At 31.0% G+C, this 7,500-nt stretch overlaps 2 non-coding genes and 1 pseudogene across 2 annotated transcripts in view; all 3 read left to right on the plus strand.

Annotated features, from left to right (window-relative positions):
• The first annotated feature begins 2,407 nt into the window (after positions 1-2,407).
• LOC129252102 (small subunit ribosomal RNA) lies at positions 2,408-4,398 on the plus strand. The gene has a single exon (XR_008583254.1). It is a non-coding gene; the product is annotated as a small subunit ribosomal RNA (ribosomal RNA).
• A 590-nt stretch (positions 4,399-4,988) lies between these two features.
• On the plus strand, positions 4,989-5,169 carry LOC129252094 (5.8S ribosomal RNA; annotated as a pseudogene).
• Positions 5,170-5,611: 442 nt separating this feature from the next.
• LOC129252114 (large subunit ribosomal RNA) overlaps positions 5,612-7,500 on the plus strand; it is a 3,986-nt gene continuing 2,097 nt past the window's right edge. Inside the window, exon 1 of the ribosomal RNA XR_008583265.1 lies at positions 5,612-7,500. This exon is cut by the window's right edge and continues 2,097 nt beyond it. This is a non-coding gene — a ribosomal RNA (large subunit ribosomal RNA).

A 7,500-nucleotide genomic window follows, 5' to 3' on the forward strand; every position in this document is an offset into this window, starting at 1 on the left:
TGGTTTTCCATACGTTAGTTTAAATAGAGAGTTATGGAATATAACCTTGGCATATTGGCACTAAAATATATAATAAAGACATTTCAAATCAAACTGAAATGTATTGAAATGAATTTTTCCCATACATTTTTGACAATGTGAGGTGTGCATGGCAAAAAACACTCACGGTGAAGGCATGTGATATAATATGAAAATATCAAAAGTTAACTAACCAATGATATTGAAGCATATAAATCGAATCATAACTATATGAAACTCGAATTTAAGCCATATTAAACTGGTAATATTGTGATTTTATGCCTGGTTTTCCATACGTTAGTTTAAATAGAAAAAAATTCTCGAATATATATACATATATGAAGAATCTATATTCTATACTAACATTTTATGGAATATAACCTTGGCATATTGCCATTAAAATATATAATAAAGACATTTCAAATCAAACTGAAATGTATTGAAATGAATTTTTCCCATACATTTTTGACAATGTGAGGTGTGCATGGCAAAAAACACTCACGGTGAAGGCATGTGAAATATAATATGAAAATATCAAAAGTTAACTAACCAATGATATTGAAGCATATAAATCGAATCATAACTATATGAAACTCGAATTTAAGCCATATTAAACTGGTAATATTGTGATTTTATGCCTGGTTTTCCATACGTTAGTTTAAATAGAAAAAATTTTCGAATATATATACATATATGAAGAATCTATATTCTAATACTAACATGTTATGGAATATAACCTTGGCATATTGGCACTAAAATATATAATAAAGACATTTCAAATCAAACTGAAATGTATTGAAATGAATTTTTCCCATACATTTTTGACAATGTGAGGTGTGCATGGCAAAAAACACTCACGGTGAAGGCATGTGAAATAATATGAAAATATCAAAAGTTAACTAACCAATGATATTGAAGCATATAAATCGAATCATAACTATATGAAACTCGAATTTAAGCCATATTAAACTGGTAATATTGTGATTTTATGCCTGGTTTTCCATACGTTAGTTTAAATAGAAAAAATTTTCGAATATATATACATATATGAAGAATCTATATTCTAATACTAACATGTTATGGAATATAACCTTGGCATATTGGCACTAAAATATATAATAAAGACATTTCAAATCAAACTGAAATGTATTGAAATGAATTTTTCCCATACATTTTTGACAATGTGAGGTGTGCATGGCAAAAAACACTCACGGTGAAGGCATGTGATATAATATGAAAATATCAAAAGTTAACTAACCAATGATATTGAAACATATAAATCGAATCATAACTATATGAAACTCGAATTTGAGCCATATTAAACTGGTAATATTGTGATTTTATGCCTGGTTTTCCATACGTTAGTTTAAATAGAAAAAAATTCTCGAATATATATACATATATGAAGAATCTATATTCTATACTAACATTTTATGGAATATAACCTTGGCATATTGCCATTAAAATATATAATAAAGACATTTCAAATCAAACTGAAATGTATTGAAATGAATTTTTCCCATACATTTTTGACAATGTGAGGTGTGCATGGCAAAAAACACTCACGGTGAAGGCATGTGATATAATATGAAAATATCAAAAGTTAACTAACCAATGATATTGAAGCATATAAATCGAATCATAACTATATGAAACTCGAATTTGAGCCATATTAAACTGGTAATATTATGATTTTATTCCTGGTTTTCCATACGTTAGTTTAAATAGAAAAAATTTTCGAATATATATACATATATGAAGAATCTATATTCTATACTAACATGTTATGGCATATTGGTGTTATTGTATTTTATTCCTGGTTTTCTATAGTTAGTTTAAATAGAAATAAATTTTTGAATTCAAAATTTTATATTCTATACTAGCATTACATAGAAATTATCCTCAACTGTTTGTTTCTTGTATATAAATACAGGAAATTAAACAGATGATGAAGAGAAAAAAATAAGAAAAACAAAAATTTATAAGAAAAATTAAATTTTAAACAAAGGAAAAGAGGAGAAAATTTTTTCAATCATATATATTTATGATTAAAAAATAGAATTATGAAATTATTAATTTCAATTCAAAGAGAAAAATTATGTAATATATGAAATTATTACATTAAAAATGCATTTGAAAAAAAAGTAAAATGTTATTAAGAATGATAAATTATTTGAAAATTGACAAATATTAAGAAGAAATATCGTTCTTATATTTTTATATAAAATATATAATATAGAGAACGAAAATTCTTTTTCATAAAAAACGGTTTTTGAATTTTGATAAGAAAAGCTAAAGGGGGGTCGCCCCTTTACTTTTTATATACACCGTAATTTATGAAATTTTCAAATATGAAAAACAAAGAAAAATATATATAAATAAAAATATTATTCTGGTTGATCCTGCCAGTAGTTATATGCTTGTCTCAAAGATTAAGCCATGCATGTCTAAGTACAAACAAATTAAAAGTGAAACCGCAAAAGGCTCATTATATCAGTTATGGTTCCATAGATCGTTAACAGTTACTTGGATAACTGTGGTAATTCTAGAGCTAATACATGCAATATAAACACGGACCTTATGGAACGTGTGCTTTTATTAGACTAAAACCAAGCGATCATTTGATCGTTAAATTGGTTGAACTCTAGATAACTTGCAGATCGTATGGTCCCGTACCGACGACAGATCTTTCAAATGTCTGCCCTATCAACTTTTGATGGTAGTATCTAGGACTACCATGGTTGCAACGGGTAACGGGGAATCAGGGTTCGATTCCGGAGAGGGAGCCTGAGAAACGGCTACCACATCTAAGGAAGGCAGCAGGCGCGTAAATTACCCACTCCCAGTTCGGGGAGGTAGTGACGAAAAATAACAATACAGGACTCATATCCGAGGCCCTGTAATTGGAATGAGTACACTTTAAATCCTTTAACAAGGACCTATTGGAGGGCAAGTCTGGTGCCAGCAGCCGCGGTAATTCCAGCTCCAATAGCGTATATTAAAGTTGTTGCGGTTAAAACGTTCGTAGTTGAATTTGTGCTTCATACGGGTAGTACAACTATATATTGTGGTATGTACATTACCTTATGTATGTAAGCGTATTACCGGTGGAGTTCTTATATATAATTAATACAATGTATTTTTTATATATTCCTCCTATTTAAACCTACTTCAGTGCTCTTCATCGAGTGTTGTTGTGGGCCGGTACAATTACTTTGAACAAATTAGAGTGCTTAAAGCAGGCTCCAAATGCCTGAATATTTTGTGCATGGAATAATGAAATAAGACCTCTGTTCTACTTTCATTGGTTTTTAGATCAAGAGGTAATGATTAATAGAAGCAGTTTGGGGGCATTAGTATTACGACGCGAGAGGTGAAATTCTTGGACCGTCGTAAGACTAACTTAAGCGAAAGCATTTGCCAAAGATGTTTTCATTAATCAAGAACGAAAGTTAGAGGTTCGAAGGCGATCAGATACCGCCCTAGTTCTAACCATAAACGATGCCAGCTAGCAATTGGGTGTAGCTACTACTATGGCTCTCTCAGTCGCTTCCCGGGAAACCAAAGCTTTTGGGCTCCGGGGGAAGTATGGTTGCAAAGCTGAAACTTAAAGGAATTGACGGAAGGGCACCACCAGGAGTGGAGCCTGCGGCTTAATTTGACTCAACACGGGAAAACTTACCAGGTCCGAACATAAGCGTGTAAGACAGATTGATAGCTCTTTCTCGAATCTATGGGTGGTGGTGCATGGCCGTTCTTAGTTCGTGGAGTGATTTGTCTGGTTAATTCCGATAACGAACGAGACTCAAATATATTAAATAGATGCTTTCAGGATTATGATGTTGAAACTTATATAGCCTTCTTTCATGCGTACATCTTGAATGTACAAGTGTTTGAATGTGTTTATATAAGTGGAGTCGTACCTGTTGGTTTGTCCCATTATAAGGACACTAGCTTCTTAAATGGACAAATTGCGTCTAGCAGTAACGAGATTGAGCAATAACAGGTCTGTGATGCCCTTAGATGTCCTGGGCTGCACGCGCGCTACAATGAAAGTATCAACGTGTATTTCCTAGACCGAGAGGTCCGGGTAAACCGCTGAACCACTTTCATGCTTGGGATTGTGAACTGAAACTGTTCACATGAACTTGGAATTCCCAGTAAGTGCGAGTTATTAACTCGCATTGATTAAGTCCCTGCCCTTTGTACATACCGCCCGTCGCTACTACCGATTGAATTATTTAGTGAGGTCTCCGGACGTGATCACTGTGACGCCTCGTGTGTCACGGTTGTTTCGCAAAAGTTGACCGAACTTGATTATTTAGAGGAAGTAAAAGTCGTAACAAGGTTTCCGTAGGTGAACCTGCGGAAGGATCATTATTGTGTTCCATATCCGTAAGAAAAACAAACAAACAAACAAACAAACAGACAAGCAAACAAACGAACAAAAAGAAAAAAAAAAAAAAAAAAAAAAGAAAAAAAAAAAAAATTTATATAATTATTTTGAATCCATAATTCTTTTTATTCTTTTTCATTCAATTTGTGATCCATCAATTATATCATATTAAATATAATATATGATGGTACATTTTGTAATGTTTTTTCTTATTTTTTTCTTTTAAAAACCTTTAAACATGAAAATAAAAAGTTGTACTTATTATTCATTTGATTGAATGATAAGTTAATTTGTTCACAATAACAAAAGTGGTATATATTTATTATATTATTATATATACATAAAATGATTAAAAAAATACAAAATAATTGAATCATAATAAATACCACCACTGTATTATTGTTGAACTAAGACATTCGCAACTTAATAAAAATGTTTAGAGTTAAATATATTTGATATATATTATTGAAAGAAAATCAATTTATATATTATTAATATTATTTAATTTTACTCTTTCAATTAATATATGCAAAAAAAAATTGACATTTGTTATAAATAAAAATAAATAAAAAAATACTCTAAGCGGTGGATCACTTGGCTCATGGGTCGATGAAGAACGCAGCAAACTGTGCGTCATCGTGTGAACTGCAGGACACATGAACATCGACATTTTGAACGCATATCGCAGTCCATGCTGTTATGTACATTAAATTCAATTTTAAAGTACTGCTTGGACTACATATGGTTGAGGGTTGTAAGACTATGCTAAATAAGTTGCTTATTCTTTTATAAAAATAATTGAATTTAAGCAAATGTGTATATTATTGGATTTTAAATAATTCATAATATTAATAGCAAAAAAAATAAAGATATATAATGAATTTTATTTATTATATATTCTTTAAAAAAAAAATCCTCTCAAATAAAATGAAATGATGAAAATATTGAATCTAAGTATTCTTTACAAAAAATTTTCATATTATTTATATATATATATAAAATAATAATTTATATATGTAATTAAAAGGAGGAATGTCTAGCATAAAAATTAATTTTTTTATTCTAGGATTGCCTCATTTTACATTATTATTATTTTTATATATTTACAATATATAAAAGGAGAAAAGAAAAATAGAGATGAAAAGATGATATAATTTTTTTATTAAATTGTGAGAAGATAAAAAAAGAATATTAAAACAACCTCAACTCATATGGGATTACCCCCTGAATTTAAGCATATTAATGAGGGGAGGAAAAGAAACTAACAAGGATTTTCTTAGTAGCGGCGAGCGAAAAGAAAATAGTTCAGCACTAAGTCACTTTGTCTATATGTCAAATGTGAGATGCAGTGTATGGAATATCTTAATATCTAGTATGAGAAATTAACGATTTAAGTCCTTCTTAAATGAGGCCATTTACCCATAGAGGGTGCCAGGCCCGTATAACGTTAATGATTACTAGAAAGATATTTCCAAAGAGTCGTGTTGCTTGATAGTGCAGCACTAAGTGGGTGGTAAACTCCATCTAAAACTAAATATAACCATGAGACCGATAGTAAACAAGTACCGTGAGGGAAAGTTGAAAAGAACTCTGAATAGAGAGTTAAATAGTACGTGAAACTGCTTAGAGGTTAAGCCCGATGAACCTGAATATCCATTATGAAAAATTCATCATTAAATAATTAAAAAAATAATGTGCATTTTTTTCATATAAGGACATTGTAATCTATTAACATAATAAAGTATTTATCAAAAGATCATTGGTGATATTAAGTTTATTTAAATTAATTTGCTTTTTAAGCATATTAACATAAAATAAATACTAATGATTTGATAAAGTGTTGATAGATTTTATTATATATAATGCTAAAATTCATTTTTTGAATTTTACAAAAAATTTAATATCTATGATATTAATATTTATTTGTATGCATTTATATGATTAACAATGCGAAAGATTCAGGATACCTTCGGGACCCGTCTTGAAACACGGACCAAGGAGTCTAACATATGTGCAAGTCATTGAGTTATATTAAACTTAATGGCATAATTAACTTAACTTAAATATAATGGGATTAATTTTTAGTCTATTTTTTAATAAATAGTCAATTAATTCAATCCCGGGGCGTTCCATATAGTTATGTATAATGATAATTTATTATTATTTATACCTCTAACTGGAGCGTACCTTGAGCATATATGCTGTGACCCGAAAGATGGTGAACTATACTTGATCAGGTTGAAGTCAGGGGAAACCCTGATGGAAGACCGAAACAGTTCTGACGTGCAAATCGATTGTCAGAATTGAGTATAGGGGCGAAAGACCAATCGAACCATCTAGTAGCTGGTTCCCTCCGAAGTTTCCCTCAGGATAGCTGGTGCATTTAAAAATTATATAAAATAATCTTATCTGGTAAAGCGAATGATTAGAGGCCTTAGGGTCGAAACGATTTTAACCTATTCTCAAACTTTAAATGGGTAAGAACCTCACCTTTCTTGATATGAAGGTTGAGGTTATGATATAATGTGCCCAGTGGGCCACTTTTGGTAAGCAGAACTGGCGCTGTGGGATGAACCAAACGTAATGTTACGGTGCCTAAATTAACAACTCATGCAGATACCATGAAAGGCGTTGGTTGCTTAAAACAGCAGGACGGTGGACATGGAAGTCGTAATCCGCTAAGGAGTGTGTAACAACTCACCTGCCGAAGCAACTAGCCCTTAAAATGGATGGCGCTTAAGTTGTATACCTATACATTACCGCTAAAGTAGATGATTTATAAAACAATTTCGATTGATTTATAAATTTTGAAACTTTAGTGAGTAGGAGGGTACAATAGTGTGCTTAGAAGTGTTTGGCGTAAGCCTGCATGGAGCCGCTATTGGTACAGATCTTGGTGGTAGTAGCAAATAATCGAATGAGACCTTGGAGGACTGAAGTGGAGAAGGGTTTCGTGTGAACAGTGGTTGATCACGAGTTAGTCGGTCCTAAGTTCAAGGCGAAAGCCGAAAATTTTCAAGTTTTTAATAAAAAAAAATATTAATAAAAATATATTTAAAAATAATTAAAATACTTGAATTATTTTG

Source organism: Anastrepha obliqua, unplaced genomic scaffold, assembly GCF_027943255.1.
Source record: "Anastrepha obliqua isolate idAnaObli1 unplaced genomic scaffold, idAnaObli1_1.0 ptg000151c, whole genome shotgun sequence".
In the NCBI taxonomy this organism is placed as follows: Eukaryota; Metazoa; Arthropoda; class Insecta; order Diptera; family Tephritidae; genus Anastrepha; species Anastrepha obliqua.